General features: G+C 35.2%; 1 protein-coding gene across 5 annotated transcripts in view; it reads left to right on the forward strand.

Annotated features, from left to right (window-relative positions):
* SEPTIN9 (septin 9) overlaps window positions 1-23,924 on the forward strand; it is a 341,706-nt gene that overhangs the window by 221,648 nt on the left and 96,134 nt on the right. Inside the window, exon 1 of one of the 5 annotated variants that reach the window (XM_074260233.1) lies at window positions 12,006-12,196. The exons of the other annotated variants lie outside the window; for them this stretch is intronic. The gene's annotated coding sequence lies outside the window, so the exon portion shown is untranslated. Of the gene's footprint in view, window positions 1-12,005; window positions 12,197-23,924 lie in introns of those variants that run through there. 5 annotated transcript variants of the gene reach the window in all.

Below are 23,924 nucleotides of genomic sequence, written 5' to 3' on the forward strand. Positions count from 1 at the left end.
CTCCTTTTAGGATAGTATCAACTATATAAGAATCCACCTGCGTTATTCTTCCACCCCAGTCCCATGCTTAGAAATGAAAGTTTCCTCTGGCAAGGGCAGGAGGTAGGGAATGGAGTGGAAGTCTGTGGTACAAAACTGTTGCCAGTAGTGATGTCCAAAGAGATGCAAGAGCTGACCATACATTTAGAGATCCTTGCAAGTCCTAGTTACTCTTGTGGGTGGGGAGGAGAACTTGTAACCTGGTTTGAAGACATATTTATTTTCTCTAGAGAATGTTGCTGTCCCTCTGTTTGCCTTGGGAGGCAACATAGGGACTCACTCATGCTGCTCACTCAATGTTTCTGAGCTGATGCAGGCTGAGTGTGAGACTGGCTTTGGACACCAGTTTAAAGGGTTATTTTTTTTTGTTGTTTTTGTTTTTATTTTTTCAAAAAATTTATATTGAAGGAGGGACATTTAGAAATGGAATCACTTTGGAAAGGAACAGGGTGAAAAGTGCATGAAGCCCAATTTCCTAATATTTAATTGAATGCTAGGGTAGTGTCATTGTTTTCTTTTAATTGTATTTGTATTATCTAGCAAGTAATAGCAATTCCCCCATTGTAGAAGTACAGCTCAGTTTACTTTCATTCTTTCAGTCTTCAGTGTCAGTGAAGTACTTGCTTTGGCCTTAGTTTTTTCAGTGATTGAAAATCCCCTCTTCCCTTCCAGGAGTTTATATCAGTTACTATATATGTCGTACCAGGTACATATGTATAGTTTTTTCCTCCCTTCCTCCCTTCCTTCCTTCCTCCCTCCAGAGACATGTTGAATAAAAACTTTGACTAAGAGTTCTAGGTGCTAGGCACTGTGCTATATATATTGGAAATACAAGTAAAAAATGAAACTGTGCTTATCCTCATGGAGCTTACATTCTATTAAATGAAACATGTACATATGCAAATATATATATATATATATATGTGTGTGTGTGTGTGTGTTTTTGTATATATATGTGTACGTATATATGTATATATACACAAAATAAATAAAATATAAGATAGTTTGAGAGAGAAGGAGAAAAGAAAGCTTTAGGAGTTGTGATGATTAGGAAAGGCTTTATATAGGAAATCATATTTGACTGTGCTTTAAAGTTCATTAAGGATTCTAAGATGCAGCAATGAGAAGGAAATTCATCATAGACATAGAGGACATCCTGTGCAGGGAGACAGGAGATAGGAAACATGAGTAAAGAACAGCAAAAAGGCCACTTTGGCAGAGCAAAGGGCTGAATGAATGGTAGTAATGTCATGTAATCCATCTCTGATGGTTGTGATAGCAGTTGCCCTAAATATCACCCAAACTTTTGAAATGAGAAATAGCTTCCTATTATTTAAAAGATCTCATTTCTCTCTCCAAAGTTAAACATTCCTTCTACTGAACAGAACTTTAGGGTGTATTCTCTTTTCCCCCATTTTTCCCTTTTTCCCTTCTGCTTGCACCCACTCCTATTCTAAAGAAAATTCGTTACCCTATCACATTTTCATTTTTCAATACTCCTCTTCCCTTTCCTCCATCTTCTTTTCTCCAAAGTTGAGATGGAATGATATACTTGAAGAAGAACAAACAGGAAATGATTAAGCTTTAGGTGCTGGGGGTTTTGTGGTGTAGTCTGTTAAAACTTCCTGGAGTTTGGGCCACTAGGGGTATGTGTGTGTGTAAAAGAGAGAAAGAGCCTGTATTTCTTTCTCCCTATCTCTGAAGGAGTGATAATTTAATTCAATTTTGCCATTAATGCTGTTGTCCTGTCATGCATGCACTGACAAAAATCAGTCATGCTGAGTTTTATTGGTTTTTCTTTCTGTATAATATCTCTCTAGCACCCTAGAGGATCTAAACTGGTTAGTTTATCTTCATCTTTTTTTGATAGCAAATAAAGAAAACACTGTAGTGATAAAATTTTGTTTTTTACCAGCAAGACTGGTAACAGGGAGTTGTGAGAACAAGAGCAAGCTGGAGAAAAAGTCTTTCTACAGTCTGCTTGTCTTGTTTTATTTTCTTGTTCTGCTTTTTAATTATGATAACCACTGTGGATTGTTGTTGGAGAGAGGTGTGTGGGGATAGGAAATGTTAGTTTTGTAGCAGCATTTTATCCTTCAGGGTGATGTCTGTTCTCATTCCTAAAGGAAAAAGCCAGCCCATGGTTTTGCTAATCTGGGCTTTTGGTTTAGAGCCTGGAAGAAGTTGTCCTCCATTCTTAGGCCCCTCCCCCTTGAACTGAATACTCATTCTAGACCCATCAGTATCCTTATCAGCACTGACTAGGGTACCTATAAGATATATTGTTAAATGCAAAATCCAAGATGCTTTTTCTGTGAAATCTTTGCTTTTACAACAGAAAAGAAACTATTAATGACTTCCTCCCTCCTTGGCTCTTACATAATATTTTCTTTTATAACCCCTAAAAATATAGCAATATGGGTTTGTGTTCCATATTGCTCCTCATCTGAAAGCTCTATTCTGAAAGGGATACTGTCATCTAAACTTAATCACTATTGAAGCATCTAGTCTAGTATTTTGCACAAAGCATGTACTTAAAAGTACTTGCTGACTGACTGAATTACCTACTAAGGTAATTCTTCCTTGCTCCAAAAAACTTAAATCTTTTGCTCTTTTCTCTTCCTCTCCCTCCCAGATCACTATTCATCTAGAGCTGCACACTACCAAAAGAACTTATAGATATCTGTTCTCTTAGTGTTTCCCAGAACAATGTGCTCCAATTTGTGAAATATGACATAGGGCATTTCCTTCTGGATAGAACCTTGAATGGGGCAATCCTGAACAAAGGTTTAAATCTATCATAAATGTGGTTGAACTATGCCTAAGAAAGGGATAGTTCACAAAACTATCCTTAGGTTAGTATAGGGAGTTATAATTCTTTCACGTCTTCTCTTTGTCCTGAATTCCTTATTCTATCTGAATCTAATTCCTTGACCATCACTGTGTCGTTCTTTAGGAATAAGCTTGAATTCACTAAACAATACTGAATAGGCTCTCAATGCTTGAAATTAATTTTTTAAAGTCACCAATCCTAAATAAAAACCTAGTTTCTCTGTGGACCTCTTTCCTTGTCTTTAGAACATGGTCTAGATGATTCCTTAGGTGCCTTGTAATTCTAAAATTTTATTCTGTGACCTACAAAGGCTGGGATTTTCCTGGGGAGTAGCACATGGGATCCTCTGGGATGGAAACAGCTGATTTTTCAGGATCCTATTGACCTTTCCCTTTCACTGCTTTAATATTCCCCAATTCTCGGCCTTTTGGAATCTTGCTCCCTATGCCTTAGAAGCCATATGGAAAATGAGAGATACTTTCCTCCCCAATATCCCATTCTGTGTCGACAGAACCATGGCCAATTCCTGGGGAAAATATTCTGGACACAGCTACTGTCCTGATCTGCTCTGTCTCTGAAGCCAGATTTTTGGAAAAATTGGAAATAATTTATTTTCTGCCTGTTCTCTTTCAGCTGATTGCTCTACCGGATGTGAATCAGGGATACTGGTGTAATATTTGTGTAACAATTTCTGTGAATGCTTAGGAACAGAAGGGGGTATAACCTGGAAACTTTTAAATAAAAGTTAGGAGGGGACCTCTGGCTGGTTCTTTTAATTTTCTGCATGCAAAGCTAAAGAGTATTGTGGTTGTATTGGTGGTTTGTACTTACTTTCAACACTTCTGGGGCCTAGCAATACTGTGTATAGATAAAATCTCTTGTCAAGGATGAACATAGCTAATTCAGAGTAGCTAGCTCATGATCAGGTTGGCTCTATAATAAACTTGCAAAAGCTATGCTAAGCTATAGAGAGGCAACAGGCTAGGTCACTGAAAGGGATATCCATCTAGAGCAAGGAAACTGTGATTCTATCAATGTTGGCACCTTTTTCCTGGATACACATTGTAGCTCCTTGTGCCTTGTTAGTTAATCTTTATGAATTACTGTGGCTGAAGAAAATTATTTTCTAGGACCATCCTTTTGTGATTTATTTTTCCAAACTTAAGCTGGACAGCTGACAGTCTGTTGCTGGGCTTCTACTTTTGAAGTCTTTTTAGCTTCACATAGAACTTACACCCTTGTTGCTGTCATATTTCCAGAACCTGGTATGTGCTGGGCACATAATAAGTGCCATATAAGCTTCTAAGTGCCAAAGTAAGTAAATTATTGTTGGTTGATTGATTTGAGTTGAGTGTTGAAAAAAAGTAGACATTAAGAGGCAGAGATGTATATTCCAGAAATAGTGGGGAGAGATATATATATTCCAGGAAGGTGGGAGAGGGGAATGGAAAATACTTTGCAAATGGAGATGGAAAGTCAAGTTTAGGGTACACAGTAGTCTAGTTTGGCAGAAATGTAGAATGGGAAAGACAGCAATAGGAAATAAATCTGGAAAGGTACATTTAGTTCCTGGATGGTTTTAAATTCTAAGGCCATAAGAACTGAAAACAAAACAAAACAAAACAAAACAAAAAACAAAAAACAAAAAAAAAAACCAACTAAGTTTTGTTTTATTTTGTTTTTGTTAAGTAAGACCTAGTCAAATCTGCTGTGCCTTTATGAAGGTTGTTTGTTGTTGAATTGACTTTTTAGATAATTTGATTATCTATGGTTACAAGGTATGAGAAAGAGGCCAGACACATAAAATCCTGAAATTTAGAGGGTTCAGATGCTGACTCTCTTATGGAGTAGAGCTGCTTAAAAATATTCCTTTCCCTTTTCTATCATTTGGTGAAAATGCTAATAATCTGACCGTAGGAGAGATAAAAGAAGAAAACAATATGGAAAATTCTCAAACTGTTTATTTGGTTCCTGGATTACTAAAAATTGATTAATTTATTTTCTATGTGGTATAGATATTATGAGATAGGGGTAGTAGGAGGGTGTAGGTTAATATATTCAGAACATTTAATTTTTTAATTTAAGTTAAACATTTTTTTTTACAAAAATTCAGTTTTAACATTTTGACATTTATTGATTTTTTTTCTTTTCTTTTTTGAAATATCATTCCCATTTCCCAATGTTCTTACCCCTTTAAAAAAGAACCCTCCCTTGTAACAAATAAATACAATCAAGGAGGACAAATATTGGATGCATTTTAAAACATATTCACAAACTGGGAGATAGGCATAGTGTAAGTCTTTGAAGCCTCTGATGTTACCTTCTTGCTATGCATTTATCTTGAATGAATGGATAAATGAATGAGAGGAAAAAAATTCATTGAGGACTTACTATTTGCCAAATACTGTGCTAAGTGCCTGTTTATACAAATATATGGAATCAACAATTCCTCTCCTCTAGGATTTAAATTGTAATGATGGAAAACTTCTAGGAGAACTAATTAAAAGGGAGAAGAAGGGAGGTTAACCAGCTCTACAGCATGATATGGAAAAGGCCATGAAGCAGTTTGATGGCCTGGTTCAGACAAGAGAAGGCAAAAGAAGCTCATCTGTCAGAACCCAAGATTCTAGGAGTACAGTCTGAATTCCAGTGGGATAGGGATAAGCAGGATGGCAGGAAACATGGTTTGTAAATGATTGGGAAATTATTTCGTATGTTTATATTTATGTTGGTTATTTCCCCAATAACAGTGTAAGCTCCTTGAAGGCAGGGGCTGTTTCTGATTTTTCTTTGTTCCCTAGGCACTTAGCACAGTGCCTGGCCCTTAATAAATGCTTAATAAATTTGTATAGGCATACTTTTGAGATATTGCTAGTCTCATTCCAAACTATTGCAATAAAGCAAATACTGCAATAAAGGGAATCATGCGAATTTTTTGATTTTCCAGTGTATATATGATATATTTACACTATACGATAGTCTATTAAATATATAGTAGTATTATGTCTAAGAAAATCAGTGCACATACCTTAATTAAAAAATACTTTATTTTGGAAAAAAATGCCAACCATCATTTGAGATTCAGTGAGTTGAAGTTTTTTTTGCTGATAGATGGTCTTGTTATTGATGGCTGCTAACTGATCAGGGTGGTGGTTGCTGAAATTTGCTGATTCATTTTTTAGTCATATCTGACTCTTCATGACTCCATTTGGATTTTCTTGGCAAAGATATTAAAATGATTTGCCATTTTCTTCTCTAGCTCATTTTGTAGGTCAGACAGTTAAGTGAATTTGCTAAGGATCATATTTGAGTAAATGTTTGATATCTGATTTTTTTTCATTTTTTAATTTATATATTTATATATTATTAATAAATACGTTAATTATTAATTAATATATTAATTATATATTATAATATAATTAATATATTAATTAATAAATATATTATTAAATATATATTATTAATATATATTTATATATTTAATTTAATTAATTTTAATTTTAAAAAATTTCATTTTTTAATTAATTTTATAATTGTAACATTTTTTACAACATTATCCCTTGTACTCCCTTCTGTTCTGAATTTTCCCCTACTTCCCCACCCCCCCCTAGATGGCAGGCATTCCCATACATATTAAACATGTTATAGTATATGCTTGGTACAATATATATGTGCAGAACCAAATTTTGTTGTTGTTGTTGCAAAGGAAGAATTGGATTCGGAAGGTAAAAAAATAACCTGGGAAGAAAAACAAAAAAATGCTAACAGTTTACACTCATTTCCCAGTGTTCCTTTTCTGGGTGTAGCTGATTCTGTCCATAATTGATCAACTGGAATTGGATTAGCTCTTCTCTATGTTGAAGATTTCCACTTCCATCAGAATACATCCTCATAGTATCATTGTTGAAGTGTACAATGATCTCCTAGTTCTGCTCGTTTCACTCAGCATCAGTTGATGTAAGTCTCTCCAAGCCTCTCTGTATTCCTCCTGCTGGTCATTTTTTACAGAACAATAATATTCCATAACCTTCATATACCATAATTTACCCAACCATTCTTCAATTGATGGACATCCATTCAACTTCCAGTTTCTAGCTACAACAAAAAGAGCTGCCACAAACATTTTGGCACATACAGGTCCCTTTCCCTTCTTTAGTATGTCCTTGGGTGATATCTGATTTGAACTCAGAAAGATGAGTATTCCTGATTCCAGGCCTGGCACTCTATCCATGACACCACCTAGCTTGCCTCAGGGTGGCTGTGACAATTTCCTAAAATGAGATAACAATTGAAGTTTGTTGGTTGTGGATTGACTCTTCCTTTCACTTGAATACTTAGAGGCCATTGTAAATTAAATAAATGGGCCTAATTTCAATATTGTTGTATCTCTGGGAACAGAGAAGCCTGAGGAGAGTACATGAGGAATGGCTAAAACAATTACTAGTATCATCAAAGATTAGAGACATTATCATCATAACAATAAAGTTTGAAATATGGCAAAATGTGACACAGAAACATGATATGAGCAAATGCATTTGGAAAAATGGTTCTGATAGACATGCTCAATGCAGTGTTATCACAGATCTTCAATGTGAAAAAGCAGTATCTTGAAGTGCAATAAAAGGAGGTGTGTCTATATTGATAAAATACATCGTGGAAGGCTCAAATCTTATATTGTTTTATTTTATTGTGGTTACAGAGCACTTGTTTTCATTTTTACTTTAATATAGCTTGTATTTTTTTAACCCTTTTTTGTTTTTGTTTTTTTGTTTTTTGTTTTTTGTTTAGGGATTGTACTGTGGGTAAGAATTATTGGACTTGATGTTGGGGAAGACTTTAGTAAAAATACTGTCTCAGACACTTAGTAACTTTTTGACCCTGAAAAAGTCACTTAACTTGTCTGTACCTCAGCTACATCCTATATAAAATAGGGACAATTATAGCACCTATTTCACAGATTTGTTGTGAGGATCACATGAGATGATATAGCTCTTTGCAAATCTTAAAGCACTATACAAGTAATAAGTTAAATTTTGTTTTTACCATAAACAAGAATTTATTCTGCCCCCCATCCAGTTGAACAAAAAAGAAAAATAAAACCTCTTGTAAGAAATACATATTCAAGAAAAATAACTTAGCACATTGGCCGTGTCCAAAAATTTATGTCTCTATATTTTGTGTCTATCATCTTTCTGTTAAGAGGTAGGTCTCTTGTAATCATGATAGGACAGTGAATTGATCAGAATTCTTGAGTCTTTTAAAGCTGATTAGATAATCAGCTTTAAAATATAATAAAGATTTATAAAATATAATATATATAAATATATACATTATATATTTATATATTATAATATATATTTATATTATATATATATTTATATATATTATATTTTATAATATATAAATATATATAATAATATAAATATATATTATAATATAATATATAAATATAATAAATAAATAATAAAATATAATATATAAATATATATAATATATATATAAATATAATATATATAAATATAAAATATAATAAAGATTTATGTTGTTGTTATTGTACAGATTTTTCTTCTGGCTGTGCTCATTTCACTCTGAATCAATTCATACAAATCTTCCCAAGTTTTTCTAAAACTGTCCCCTTTTACTTCTTTAGTGGTACACAGTACCACTCCATTATATTCCAATATCATTACATGCTTAGCTATTCCCTAGTTGATAGTAGTCCTTAGTTTCCAGTTCTTTGTCACTACAAAAATAATGGTTCTACATAATTTGGTAGTTGGTCCTTTTCCTTTTTATTTGATCTATTTGAAGCAAAATTTAATGGGGGCAAAAATGGGTCAAAGGATTTTAATTTTTCGACTTTGGGGACATAGTGCCAAATTGCTTTTCTGAATGGCTGGTGTAATTAACTCTTCTACTAACAGCACATTAACATGTCTGTTTCCCCATAACCCCTCAGATATTTCCTTTTCCTTTTTTTTTTTTTTTAATTTTTTTAGTCATTTTTGCCAATTTGATGGATTTGGAACCTTATAGTTACTTTAAGTTGTTCTCTAATTAGTAATGTTTTGGATAATTTTCATAAAATATAATGATAACTAGGTTTGAGAACTACCTGTTCATACCCCTTGGTTAATGGGATCTGGAAAATGGTTCTTATTCTTACAAATTTGAATCATTCTTTCATATTTCCTTTTGCTTTTTAGTTTTCTTTGTTTTTTGGCCAAATTTTCATTTGTTTTTAATCTTTGTTGCCAGGAAAGGCTTGCTCAGTTGGGAAGGGGTAGGGACATAATTGGAAATGAATGTAATATAAAAATAAAAATGATCAATAAAAATTATTTTTTATATTGAGGTAAAAATTCCTTCTTTCCATTTGTTAATTTTAGCTCTGGCCTAATAATTTTTCTTCTGTGTTCTTCACCTTTTTTCAGTTTTTGATTTGGAATTTTAAGTCATAGTAAAAGGTCAGGAGAAGTGACAATAATTAATAATAATATACTGTCAACATATAGTGTTATAAAGTTTGTAAAACATTTTACAAATATTATTTCATTTTGTCCTCACAACTCTGAGAGGTAGATGCTATTATTATCCCCATTTTATAAATGTGGAAACTAAGAAATAAATAAGATCCAGGATCACACAGCTAGTAAGTATCTGAAGATAAATTTAACCTTACACCTTCCCGACCCTAAGTCTAACTCTGTTTACTGAGTTACCTGGCTGTCAGTCAGTCAGTATACATTTATTGAGTGACTACTGTGAGTCAGATGCTGGAATTTAAATAAGAAAAAGATACTCTGCTCTCAGGAGTTTATAGTTTAATGGGGGAAGACAACACACACAAAAAGATTTTAAAAGCGGAGTGTGAAGAAGTAGGTATGGGAGAAGTGGCACAAGGATGTTGGAGTCTATTTAAGAGGGTACAGCTGGTGAGAAGTGAAAGAGTTGTCTTGTCTAGGTACTCTTTACATGAAAGCTTTAGTTCTTTGCTCTGCCCTACAGTCAGAGTGATAGAAAGTAGTGTAGAACATGAGTACCAAAAGTGATGTGATATCATAGAATGCCGAATTGTCTAGTAAAGAGGTTTTCTGGGAGCATGTTGATAGTGGAGTCCAATCCAAGAAGTGCAGCTGGTGGAAAATGAACTGCTTCTAATATACATTTCCAGACTTTATTGTGCAGTACTGTTCTTCATGCATACATATTTGAGTGGCTTACTTGCTAAATCTCCTATATAATATCCCATTTCCCATCTCATGTTTTTTTTTTTTTTTTTTTTTTTTTTGTACACAGATTGGAAAAAGTTCCCTATGCATCTATGTTCTAGAATCCCTAATTTTATTCAAAGTTTAGATCTTTCCCGATAACCCTATCTGCTTCAACAACCCTGAAATTTCCTGGCATTTACCTTGCAGATATTTTGCATCTACGAGGGCAAAAGCAGTTTTTATGTTTGTTTCTATTCTGGTTGCCTAGAACAGAGAAGGTGCTTAATGACTGACTTGTTATAAACTGCACAATAATGTCAGCATGCCAATAAAACAGCTGGAAGAAAAGTAAAAAAAAAAAAATCAATTGGTGACTTTTGTTTATACAATGCTAAGCCAGTTTTATTGTATTTCCTATTTCATTCATTGGAACCTTTTGACTTTGTGCTGGCAATAACTTTTTCTTACCTAAGAAGATATTAAAGGTCCAGCCCAGATGACCAAGGCTATTCCAAGCATGGGAAGAAAGATCTGAGCAGGGAAGGATAAGGGCTGGGGCTGGGTTTTCAAATTTAGCAATTTCAGCCCAAACACCCAGACCCGTAGCATTGTGTGAATAAGCTGTGAGTAATGATTTCCATCTCTCTCCACTGCATAGGGATTTAACTACACTATTGGATTAATACCCTGGGGAAACATTTTCTTAGAGCCAGCTGACACATTTGGCCTCTATAATTTGTTTTTGAATAGAAATAAGCCTAAGATAGAGAAAGAGTGAAAAGGGAAGAAAAGGAAAGGGTAGAAGGAGCAATAGGAAAAGGAAAGGGGGAAGGGAGAAACTCCAAATGTGTACATAGAAAGCAGTTGCCAACTATGAGATAATCTGGAAAGATAGAAAACTGCCTTTAGACTGCTCTCAAGCAAGAGATCAAACTAGGAAAGAGAGAGTGATTTTTTTGGAATGGAATTATAAAAGACTTTGGAGAGATAGGCTTGGGAACCTATCCTTTTCTACTCTTAAGGGAACAAAATGGATCTGTTAAAAGGGGAGAATTTGAGGACAAGTAGTGTGGATGTCATTGTTCCAGTATAGTTTGTAAACATATGCATGGTCATAAACATTCCCCCAAGTTCAACTCCCTAACCTTGCTAATCCACAAAGGAAGAGAATCCCTTCCTCTGCTTACCATGAGTGGGGTTTATCTGGACTTCCTTTTTTGGTGATAAAGAACAGATGTACTCTTAGGAGAAAACAAAACAAAACAAAACAAAACAAAAAAAAACCCAAAAAAACAAAACAAACAAACAAAAAAAACAAGTTTTCAAATAGTGCCAGTCTTTTCTCATGCTCACCAATCTTTATCTTTAAAAACCTTTGACAATACAGCATTAGACCAGAGGCATTAAGAATCCTTCTGATTTGACTATGATGGACAATTTAGGTTAGCATTTCATTTCATTCTTCTTCTACCTTTTGAGAAGCCAATACCAGAGAGGAAAACTTTATGTTCTGTCTTAAAATGTCCCTTGGTGATTGTGCCAGGGATAGTTTGTAGGGTAGAATGGATCAATTTGGGAATGCCTGTTTCAGCATTAAAAATATTATGTTTTTATGCATTACAAGCAGACCAGAATGTGTCCTTAGCAATTTGCTTCTGAAAGAGGGGATTTCTGTACATCTCAAAGATGTAAAGCTTGTAGTGGAACCAAGCTCTAGAAGCCAAGCTTGTAGTGAAACTCTTAGCAATTTCCTTCCAGTTATGAAAGCTCTGACCAACACGATTTGATTCAGATGCAGAATTAATATATAATTTAATCCTTGACCTCAATAAGCTTAATTTCTAGTTGAGAGATCAAAACTGGTACACATGAAGCAATTAGGTGAGCATTAATTACAGCTGTAGAAAATCAGAATGGTGAGAATATTGTGAACTGAAGTAAACGAGGAAGGCTCCATGGAGGAAGTAGGATAGTAATTTGACTTTAAATAATAATAGCAACTCACATGTCAATATGTAATAGCACTTTAAGATTTGCAAAGTGTCTTCCATGTATTCTTGATTAAAGGATTTAGGTACTTATAAGAAGGTCATTCTAAGTAGAAGAAAAGGTAAAGTACAGAATTTATAAAGGATGGAGTTGGGAGGGAATGTGGGGACAACGAGGAGGGGTGTGTGTGAGAGAGGGAGAGGGAGATATGGCCAAAGCGCTTTTGATTTGATGCGGTGGTCAATTAAGAAAATGTTTCATTTTCTTTCTTTCTTTTTTTTTTATAAATAGAATTTGCAAGTGACAATGAAAGTAATTTTTTCAGATTAGCCCAGCAATGGTGTCTGGAAGAATTTGGAAAATCTTGAATGCACGAGCAAATGATGAATGAATAAGTATTTATTAAATACCTTCAATGTTCAAAGCAATGCTTTAAGTGCTGGGAGTACAAATTGAAAAAATAGTTTATATTTACATAGTGCTTTACATATCTAACTTCATTTAATCCTCACAACTGCTCTGTAAATTAGATGCTCTTATTATCCCCATTGAAAATATGAGATAACTGAGGCTGACATAGGTAGTGTCTGAGGCATGATTCTAATTCAGTTCGTTCTGGCTCAAAGTCCAATACTATCCACTGTTTTAGTGGTTCTGTCTTGTTTGAAAGGCAAGAAGTAGTCCCTGTTCTCAAGGAACTCATTCTAATAAGGGAAAAAACACTTATGGGAATTCTCAGTTGTAGAACGGAGGGTATGACCCAGTAGTCTTTAGGACACAGTGGCAAAACAAATGGTAGTTTTTGTTCTTTAGTGTCATTTCCATTAACAAAAAAAGTGTTCCTAATGTTAAAATATGCCAAGGACTTTGGTGGTGAAAATTTTCTTTTCTAGGTTTTCCATACTTATGGTTTGAGGAGGTTGGAGCTGTAGCATTTAAAGAGACATGTACCACCAAGGTTACTTTCCTAGATGATGTAGTAGGGAGGGCTACATTGGGAGCAGCGTTGGTGGTCTGGGGCTCTTGGGTTTACTTTTCTAATGGTGGCAGTTGATTGGCAGTTGGTGTTGAGGTTGAGAGACATGCTTAGGCACCAGATTGCTTATACTAATTTCTGATAGGAAAGATTCCTCTTTGCCCCATTCTTGGTATCTTCCTATAAGGAGCTAGAAAAGAAATGCAGATTTGATAGGAATATTAATGACTATCTCATTCAACTTTTACTTGAATAAAAATCCCCTCTCTATCATACCAAACAGTGGTTATCTAATCTTTGTGATTTTGTGTTGAAATCATGTGATTTTTATAGGCATAATTTATGGACAAACCCAGAATTTCTTCACTTTGCTCAGTTATATAAGTAGCATTGGTGACGTAGTTTGTCTGACTTCCTTTCTTTTTTGTTTATTTTTAATTTTTTAAATGTTTTTATTTTCAAAACATATGCATGGATAATTTTTCAACATTGATCCTTGCATAGTCTTGTGTTTCAGATTTTCCCCTCTTCCTCTGCCTCCTCCCCTTAAATGTCAAGCAATCCAATATATGTTATACATGTTAAAATATATGTTAAATCCAATTTGTGTGAATATATTTATACAATTCTCTTGCTGCACAAGAAAAATCAGATCAAAAGGGAAAGAAAATGAGCAAGAAAATGAAATGCAAGCAAACAACAAAAGAAAGAGTGAGAATGTTATGTTGTGGTCCATATTTAGTTCCCACCATCCTCTCCCTGGGTGTAGATGGCTCTCTTTATCACAAGATCATTGGGACTGGCATCAATCATCTCATTGTTGGAAAGCTGACTCCCTTTCTTTTTAAAAAACAAAGAAATAAAACAAAGAAAGGGTTGTATTTGTATTAAGAATGAAGTTTGGCCAATCTGGTGAATTGAATTTGTTGAGTAATATAGGTTTTTGAGGGATAGAACATCATTGATTTTAGGTGGGTATGGATTCAAATCTTGACCTCATTTATTAGAACCAATATGTGATTTTATCAAGTGGAACATTCTGAAGTGTTTGTAAGGCATCCAAGGATCTCACATTTTGATACAGGTAAAGGTATAGTGATTAGTGATAGCTGCAGACAAGTTAAGTCTAGCTTATGTTAGGGGCTATATGCTATATAATGGATTTTGTAGTGAATGATAATAATAGATTTTATAGTGAATGGAGATCAGAGTTGGGACTATAACCCAAGTCTTCTTACTCCCCAGTTCTAGATGCTTAGGACTAGTCATAAGTGATAACTGGGGGAAGTCCCTCTCTGGTCATGGTTTATTCTAGGATGAAACGGTTCAAGGGCTGGATATATCTCTTTCTCTTCAAACTTTTTATAATATTTTCCATGGAGTTCTTCTCTATACATACTGTTCTTTGCAAATAACTGTTTGTACGAATATATATTAGATGGTAAGCTTCTTCAGGGCAGAGTCTATGTCCTCTCTTTCCCTAGGATTTAGCACAGTGCTTTAAATATAATGAATGTTTCATAAATGTTGGGTGAATTGGATTGAATTGACTGATGAATAAATGAAGCATTTGTTAAGTCCTTAACATGTGCATTACAGAACCAAGTGTTGGGGATGCAAAGAGAAAAGTAAGACAGTTTCTGCTCACATTCTTAGGGAGAGAAGAGGGGAGAACACTTATGTAAGGTTTCAGTTGCAAGTCAGATGGAAACTTCCCATCATTCTTAGAGTATAGCAGCAAAGCAGATGGTAATGCCTTTTTGTTAATGTCATTTCCACTGGGGAAAAATTCACTTTCTGATTTTGAGCTATTTGACAGTACCATTGAGTTGATGGCAAGACTTTTCTTTCCAAGTTTTCATTAATTGTAGTGGTAGCACCTACTTGAGCAGTTGTCAGGTCCTGTCTCTTCAGAAGTTGCTTCTTAGGCTGATGAATTGTGTTCTACTGTGTTCTAATTAAGAGTTCTTCACCATGGAGGAGCTTACCCCCAGATATCAGTGGGGTATATATGTAGTGTTTAAATGGGAACCTATCTTGTCTGCATATTCCCAGAGAGGCCACAAGAAGAGTTTATAAAGCTATCTATTATCTGAGCCCCTGGCTATGCTATTCCATGGTTCATCATCCTGAAGATTTGCCAGTAGAAGTGAGGAGTAATCTGGGATCAATATTCCACTATGCATGTTATAGCCATAATAATGATAGTGATAATAATAACACTAAACATATATGTGATGTTTTAAAGTGTGCAAAGCATTTTTACTTTGAGAAGTAGGTGCTAAGATTATTATTCCTATATTACAGAAGAAGAAACTGAAGCAGAAAGTGGCTTACTCACGGTACATAGGTAATAAATAACTAATTCTAGATTTGAACTCAGATCTTCCAAACTCCATTTCCAGTACTTTATGCATTGTGCCATCATGCTTTTTCTAGCAAATGAACCTAATACCCATAATCAGTGCTTCCTTGCCAAAGAAAATCTGGGTTTTTGTGTTTATTTTGGCGTGCTTTCCTCCTATATAATTGGATTTATGCATAGATTTTTATTATATTTTAAAAACACATTTCTTTTCTCTGTGTTCTCTGAAGTGCTCATAGCACTTAATAATTGGGAGGTAGAAAGGCAGTTTCCAAAAGACCTAAGAATGAGTCCAATGAGTTCAGAATGTGGAAGGCAGCATGAGTTATACTGATGACAGATTATAATAAACACCTCATAATCAGAATGTTTGTTGCCAGCTAGCATCCTCTGCCCTTTCCTGGTTGAATGGTCTGCTGATACTGATGCAGTGCAGTCTGATTTGTTGTTTCACCCTTAGGTAAGTTACTTCAATCTATGCCTCAGTTTTCTCATCAGTAAAGTGGGAAGAAAACATGAACTTGTCTCACAGCAATGGTACCAAGGAATCACTTGAGGATTTGGCAGTAAGGATAGGGAAGTCAGTTGTGAAGACCACAGCCAGTGGCTCTGGAACTAATTAGTTATATGATTATGTTCTATTTCCCTTCTGTGTGACTGAGGCAATATAACATTTTGGAAAAATCACTGGATTTGGATTTAAATCTTAACCTCTTCATCTAAGAATCTCTAAAATAGGAAAATAGGATCATGAACTTAGCGGTCCTTTAAATTCATGTTGTCTATGATTTTCATGAAGATGAATATGCCTTGATACTAATGGAATATCCCATGCAGTAATCTGGATGATATATAAAACCTCCCTGTCTTCTCACAGGACAATCAAATCAAAACCTCATTCAAAGGGGAAATGATAGGAAACTATATTTTAACTTTCTGGGAACTGTCAATGACAGGTATCAATCTGAAAAGAACATATAGGGGAAAGATAGCATCTTTCTTGTATTATGCTTCTTGGAGATTTACTCCTTTCAATTAAAAAAATCATTAAGTTTAGGGAGGTAGATTTTAAAGAGGTCATGAATAAAGTGTTTGGTGGCTTAGAGGTTCCCAAAATGAAGTAAATACAGCTGAGTGGGAGAAATTAGGATATGGTTGGCCTGGTATTCTTAAATAGAAAATCTGGGAGGTGATCTCTATTTTCTCCTCCCTCTCTTTAATCAGAGATTATTGATGAGATATGAGTTGCAGAGCTGTTGTGATTTAGCAAGATGATGAAACTCCTGGATGCCTGATAAAAGTCCAGGGTACAGCAGGGATGTGTAAAGTGTAGAGCAATTGAGAGTAGCAACTAACCATGCTTAATGCCTTAGAATTTAATAGAATCAGAATTTTTGAGTCAGGAAGTCACCTGTCCCAGCTCTTTCATTTTATGCATGTGCAAATGAGGCTCAGAGAGGTGAAATGATTCACTTTGGTTACAAATTTAGAGGTATCATTTGGACTCAGGTTCTCAATGCATTCCATAAAAGAGATGACTATGCTTCTGCCAATTTGGGTCATGCGTTGAAGAAACCTTTTTATAATTTCTTCTCTTGGTGGAGAAGGGAAGAATAATGTGTCTCACCCCCCACTCTTAAATAGGAAACATTTTCTAACCAAAAACAACAGCAAAAATAATCATAACACAACTGTGGACTCATATATTTGGATCACTTTTCATCAATGCACATACAGAAACCTAGCTATGAAGCACCTGAGAAGGGAACTCCCCATCCCAATGTGTCTAGGACTACTCATGATACTTGATTTCAGACCTGGATATCTGGGGTCTTTTTAGGGAAATGCATATAACATTCATCACTAGTTTCTCTTTTGACGTTTTCTGCTATTCTTTGGTCACTAAAGTAGTATTAAGTTCTTTTAGGAAAGCAGTATTATGTATACTCTGTCAGTGAAACAGTCACCATCAGCAGCTTTCCAATTCTTCTCCCTTGGCCCAGTGCTGAAGCATTTTGGCCATTTGAGTGACAAGTAGTCCCTTAAGCATACAGATTACAAAACTCCTCAGATCTGCTTTCAGTGATTTGAGGAGCTTCCTCTTCTCCAGCTATAAGATGTTACTAAAATAGCAATGTGGACAAGCCCAAGCAGCTCTTCCCATAGAGGGATTTGGCTTTCTTTAGTGACCACACAGTTGTACTCCATCCAAAATATCTCCCTGATGAGTTTAGGGGGCTTGTCCTTAGTTCTTACTAAAGAATAATACAGATGAGCCCAGCCAGCTCTTCACACAGTAGGATTCTACTTTTTCCAGTAAGCTCACAGGAGCTACTGAGCCTCCTCCAGTGAGCTCTCTCCAGTGAGCAGTTATAGGCAAGACCTGCCTGGCTTTTGTCAGTTCTCTTGCCTGATTCAGCCTGAAGCTGCTGTTGTGCTTTTCTGATGGTCATCTGATCTATTTCTTTCTCTTTTTTTCAAATAACAATATATATATATATTTATGATATATGTATGCATATATATATATATTTTTTTCTCTTTCTCAACTTTCCTTTTCCCCTTTAAGGGAAAAAAAAGAAAAAAAGACCTTTGTAATAAATGTGCACTGGTAATTGACCATAGCCAAAAATATATGTCTAAGTCAAACACCTTTTTTTTTTAGGAGATGAGTTAGCATCTTTCATCATGGCACTTCTAGAACCATAGCTGTACATGACATTCATCAAAAGTTGTAATGTGTTTCAAAGTTGTTTATCTTTAAAAGTTTTGTTATTGTGTAAACTGTTTTCCTAGTTCAACTCACTTCACTCTGAATCAATTCATATAACTCTTTCCAGGTTTTTCTGAGAACATTCCTTTGATCATTTCTTATGACTCAATGTTATTTCAATTTATTCTTTTTTTTTTAATAGAATGGAATTTTATTGTCTTGTAAGAAATGATCAAAATCCAGACAACTTCAACAATGTAAATGAAATAACAAAAGCAAAAGTAAATTGAATATTGTTGAATTATAATGATCAACCTTGACTTTCCTTTTTTTTTTATTAATTTTATAATTATAACATTTTTTGACAGTACATATGCATAGGTAATTTTTTACAACATTATCCCTTGTACTCCCTTCTGTTCCAAATTTTTCCCCTCTTTTTCTCCACCCCCTCCCCTAGATGGCAGGCATTCCCATACATATTAAATATGTTATAGTATATCCTAGGTACAATATATATGTGCAGAACCGAATTTTGTTGTTGCTGTTGTTGCAAAGGAAGAATTGGATTCAAAAGGTAAAAATAATCTGGGGAGAAAAACAAAAAAATGCTAACAGTTTACACTCATTTCCCAGTGTTTCTTTTCTGGGTGTAGCTGATTCTGTCCATCATTGATCAATTGGAATTGAATTAGCTCTTCTCTATGTTGAAGATATCCACTTCCATCAGAATACATCCTCATACAGTAACATTGTTGAAGTGTATAATGATCTCCTAGTTCTGCTTGTTTCACTCAGCATCATCAATCTTGGCTTTCAAGAATAGTTGAAAATATGTATCCCCCCCTCTTTGTTGCACAGATGAGAGATTATGAATTTAGATTGTAGCTAACATTTATAAAGTACCTACTATGTGCTAGGCACTATGCTAAGTGCTTTACCATCAATTCATTCTTAAACCATGATTTATTCATCCAGTTGAGGAATGATACTCAGTATCTTGTTTCTTGTCATGACAAGACATGGATACATATAGGTCCTTTTCCTTTTTTTCTTTTTTTCTTTGTGGTATATAGTGGTGGTATTACTGAATTAAATGATATGCACAATTTGTCGACTTTTTGGGCATGGTTTGGAAATGCTTTCTAGAGCAATTCATAGCTTTACTTTTCCCCTATTTATTTTATTAAATAATTAATATAATATAATAAATAACCTAAATTAATTTTATTTTATTCAAAAAATTTTTTTAACCAATATTATGTGTGTGAAGTGAGACCTCATAAGTTACTTTGTCTTTTTTTCTAATCATTAGTGGTCTCTAGAATTTTTTCATGTAGTTATTGATAACCTGGGTTTCTTCCTTAGAAAATTGCCTATTCAGTAATTTGGTTTTTTTTTTCGTTTGGTTTTAGAAAAAAGATTTCTATAAGAAAAATTTGCTGACCATTTACCAGTTTTCTTTCTAATTTTAGTTATATTTATTTTGTTTGTGTAAAAACTTGTGATCCTTTTTATTCTTTGTTTGGTCTTCTACTACTCAAAGATCTGACAAGTTAATTTCTTTCATGCTCCTCTAACTTCATTTTTCATATCTAAGAAGAGTTCAATCCTTTAGTATTTCAGTTTGTCATTGGAGCTATACTCTCATTGATATGTAGACTTCCCACAAGGATTAACATTACAATCCATTCTCACTTTCTTCTCCTGTGAGACTCTTATCCATGTCATCCCATACATCTTCCATAGGAAAATTACCCAACCTATTGAACCAGGCTTTCTAATGGATCTTTTAAAACTTTTAAAGTAGTGTAACACTTGAATTCTTCATCTGTTATTTCTAACTCTTTCCATATAACCATTCCACCTACTTTTCCAATCATACATGTTTGACATACATTATAGGACAAGTGCATTATGCTATTTTTTCCTTACAACTCACCATTAGAAACATGCTAGTTTACACTTATTAAGGTATGTTTCCAGAAAGTTGTCATTTGGGACATCCATAATTTTGATTCTTTGGAGACCGTATTGTTCAATTTTTTTTAGCCAGGTAGCATCAACAAAAGAATATTTCACTTTTAAAAAACCGATGGTATGCAATATATTTCTAAAATTAGGCCAGGGAACAAAGGCAGAACTAAAGATGTGAAAAGAATCCCCAAACTGGGTTGTAAGGTATTTTTGGATATTTAGAAGTAGTCAATAATTAGAAATGAATCATAAAATGAGTGATTTTGAATTGGAAGAGAGCTTAGATCATTTTATCCAGTATCTTCAGTTTATAGATGAGGAAACTGTAATGTAATATATATTGGCGACTTGCTCAAGATAACACAGGCACAGCTAGGATTTGAACTCATTACCTAATATCAGATCTAGCAATCTTTCCATTTTACATTGCTGTTGTATACACTGCAAGAGTTACTGTGGTTCAGGAAGGCTAAGGGGCTTCTGGAAAGAAGAGGAAAGAAAGCTGAATTTGGAATCAGAGGACTTTGATTTACTCCCTGGCTCATAGCTTTTTACCAGCAATATAATCTTGGGCAAGTCACATAACCTTAGTTTACTTATGTGTAATGATAGAATCAGGTAGGTAGTTCCATGAGATAAGAGGGTTGATCTTGGAGTCAGGGTGATGGTCAAATCCATCCTCGGACATTAGCTGTGTAAACCTGGGTAAATTGCCTAACTTAAATTTTCCTTAACCCACTGGAAAAGGAAATATCAAACCACTCCAATGTCTTTGCCCACAAAACCTCATTCACAGGGTCAGGAAAAGTTGAATACAGCTGAATAAGACCCAACAATCTCTAATGGGTTCCTTCTTGCTATAAAAATCTAAATTAGCTGCCCTGACTTCACCAACTAAGCATGTTTGGGGGTCCCTGAGCTACAGGAAGTGATGATGACTTGCAGTACTATTAATAAATGCATTGGAAAGAAATTGGGTGGCTTGAAGCACCAGGCAACACTGGCTACACTAGTCCTGGGCTTGGTCCTGAGTTGTCATAGACTGAGTGACATGCCTTTTTATTTTTCTTTGAAGCAGTTGGAGTTAAATAACTTGTCCAGGGTCACACAACTAGTAAGTATCTGAGACTGAATTTGAACTCAGGTCCTCCTAAGTGCAGGATCCACTGTGACACCTAGCTGCCCCCAGATGTCATTCTTTCAAGAAGGATAGTCACTATTGGTGGAAATCTATCAGAGCTGATTTTTTTTGTTGCTTTTTCTTTTACTGTGCTCCTCAGATTCCTCTACAACAAATATCACAACTTTGAAAGTATTCCATAAAGCACAAACTGATCCCAAGGAAGATTTTTATTTATATCGTGGGACATATTAATGACAAAACCTTACCTTTGTATTATGTTTCATATTTTTCAAAGAATTTTAGCACCAGTGACTTCATTCTATCTTTATAGCAACTCTGAGAAGTAAGGAAGCTAGTGTTTGTTATTCCTGTATCATAAGTTGGAAAGCAACCAGAGACATGTTAAGTGGATTGTCAGAAAGTACCTGGGCCAGAATTGGAACCCAGATGTTTTAGTCCAGGGAGGGCACTTGCCCATTATGCAACTTACGCACTCTATTGCCTATTATGCTAGGCTAAGATCTTGAACTCTCCAGATTCTGGCTATATCTTGGCCATTTTCAAATCTCTGTAAGATAGCTCAGTGAAGCTTTTTATTGAAATTTAGAAAGCCTAGTAACCCTTTATAGAACTGACTTTCCATCCTTCTCTCCAATGTATTTTTTGGGTAGTGGCAGGAGCTAGATGGAGTGTTTTAAGACACCCCACCCCCAGCATTTTTATTTGATCATATAGTTGCATAACAGTTTCTTAAGAGTTGTTAGGTCAAGCCTAAGTGGGTGGGTAGAGAAGGAGGGGATTGGAGGAGACCAGAGTAGGGACCCCATTAGACTTTTTGAATAAAACACAGTCATGTTTACACAAACTTTGGCTGAACTCACTTCCTCTCAGCAGTCCAGCATACTAGTAAATTAGAGCTGGGGAAACTACCTCAAGCAGGCCCTACAAGATCTCCCTATCCCCTATGGTGCAGTACTACTCTTAATCCAATTCTCCATTGAACATGCTTTCTGTGGACATCCCACTTTATAGACCCCTCATCTTCAGCATTAATTAGGGCCCACTAGCAAGACAGGATTCCCCCCAGAAAGCAATGGGGTGCCCAAACAGTTTGGGAATGGTAAGCAGCATTGTTTATACTGAACCTCAGTTTCTTTATCTGTCAAATGGAAGCTTAGACAATATCTTAAGGTGCCTCCTAGTTCTAAAGCTCAATTTGTCTTGATTATATTCTTTTCTACTTGGGAAGACCAGAGTTCTTTTACTCTTTACAGTGTTAGTGTTCAAAAACATTTGAGCTATTAAGAATCACTAGTTCTTATTATTCCTTACCCAATGAAAGGTGACAAGGCAGATGAGGAAGCTAAGAACTATCAAGAAACTTCTGTAATCCTTAACTGGCACCAGGATCGAATACAAATTCCTATATTTGACATTTAAAGCTCATTCACAATCTGGCTTCAACGTATCTTTCCAAATTACTTTTAACTTACTCTGTTTCACACTGACATATTTCCTTTTTCCTGTGCAAGAAGTTTCATCTCCTGCCTCTTGTGTCTTCTTATGAGCATTCTTGGAAGCCATTCCCTCCTAGTATCTACCTCTTGGAATACTTTGGTTCCTTCCAGCCCAATCGGGAAGACTTTTTTCTAATTTCCTCCATTGTTATACTTTCTCCACCAAAACATTTCCTTCCCTCCTTTTAATTTCAGAATTTCCCCCTCCTCTTTACCCTCCCCTATAATATTCTCCTTCCTAATTTTCCCCATCCCCCCAACATCCCCTCCCATTCCCAATTTTGACATAATTTATTTCTACACCAGATTATGTATATTCAACCTTCCCTTGTCCATTTCTGGTAAAAGTGAAGTTCGTCTGGCATCCACCCCTACTTTCTCTTCCTCCATTTTCACATGTTCTTCTATCACACTAATTCTGAGAAATAGTAAATTCCCCCTTCTTCCTCTTTTCTTTCCTAGCATTTTCTCTCTCTTTTTTTAAACTTCTCCTTTTTTTTAGGAGCATCAAAACATAATAAAACAAAAGCTCAGTCCCTCTGTTCAGTCTTGTTTAATTGCCTGTATGATTCTTCTGTTAGAATGTAAGCACCTTATTATCCTTTAGTCCCATCTAAATTTCAATGTATTTGTATATGAGCCTCTTCTGTGCCCTCTGGGTCCTATCTCCTCCCCTTGCTGGGACTTTCTCTGTCAAGTACTTCCTGCCTATTTATCTGCATTCATGTTATCTTATTTGGCAAAACTGTACTTCCAATATCTGCAAGCTTCTGGTTATCTTTTTGTTTAGCCTGATGAAGGAACTTATTATTTGAGTATTTTGCTCACTGTATGACCTGGTGCTCTTTTCAGATCATTGTTGGAGTATAAGTGGAAAAATTGGGCTTCACTGCATTTTTCATGCAACTATCTTGACCGCAAAGACATCCCTCCTTCTTCTTCCTTTCTCTCTACCTCTGTCTCTGCACCTGTTTCTCTCTCTGTGTCTCTCTGGATCTCTGTCACTCTCTGTCTTTTTTTCTGTGTCCTCCTGTCTCTGTCTCTCTCTTTCTCTCTGTGTCTCTCTGTACATATTTCTTTTTTGTATAGACTTATCTTTAAATATGTTATTTCTTCACAGCTCCTTGAGGATAGAAACTAATTTTTTTTCTTTATTCTCAATATCTAGCTCAATGCCT

The sequence above is a fragment of the Sminthopsis crassicaudata genome, chromosome 4, assembly GCF_048593235.1.
Source record: "Sminthopsis crassicaudata isolate SCR6 chromosome 4, ASM4859323v1, whole genome shotgun sequence".
Classification (NCBI taxonomy): domain Eukaryota; kingdom Metazoa; phylum Chordata; class Mammalia; order Dasyuromorphia; family Dasyuridae; genus Sminthopsis; species Sminthopsis crassicaudata.